Source organism: Pygoscelis adeliae, unplaced genomic scaffold (genome assembly GCF_000699105.1).
Source record: "Pygoscelis adeliae isolate BGI_AS28 unplaced genomic scaffold, ASM69910v1 Scaffold111, whole genome shotgun sequence".
In the NCBI taxonomy this organism is placed as follows: domain Eukaryota; kingdom Metazoa; phylum Chordata; class Aves; order Sphenisciformes; family Spheniscidae; genus Pygoscelis; species Pygoscelis adeliae.
This window is the reverse complement of record NW_008824542.1, coordinates 2352830-2353487: the sequence shown is the minus strand read 5'-3', so window position 1 is coordinate 2353487 and position 658 is coordinate 2352830.

Here is a 658-nt window from a genome sequence, read left to right as displayed (position 1 = left end):
CAGCTCTGGTCTGACCACGGACAAATTATTATATTCAGTCTTGGGCACCTCCTTAGTAATTTAGAAGGAATTCAGAGAAGAGTGACAAAAGTGATTACACACTGATCAAATAAGACTGAGGCTACGGACACGTGAAAAGAGCTCAAGGCTTGAGCCTGAAGCAAGTTGTACCATTGCATCTCCATATAAAGAAGCTAAGCGTGATTATATGTATAAAACACAATCTAAATGCATAACTCCGGACTGTATATCTACAGAGAGTTACATTTAAAAATCTATGTTAAAAGTATGTTCAGGTTGCAAAATCAAGCATTCAAGTGGTAGGAAATGCCTGTGCAATTTTAATACAGTCCCTTTGTGAATATTCATGATGATACAGCCTGTAGCTGTATGATCCATCAACGATATATTTTTCCATACTCACATCCTGGCTCATGTTTACCTCCTCTCGTCTGATCCCTGTTTTGGTCTGCTTGCCATAGCTCCTGCCTCCCCTACCTTTTATCCTCTCCCCAGTCCTCTGCCTGAGACTTCCTCTGTTTGCCCATAATCCTTGCTCCTTGAGCCTCTCTTTTTGCTCATACGTCTTCCTTCTTCTAGTCTTCTCTTAGCACTTCCCACCTTCCTCGTCTCTCCACATTAGTCAGATCATTCTTCC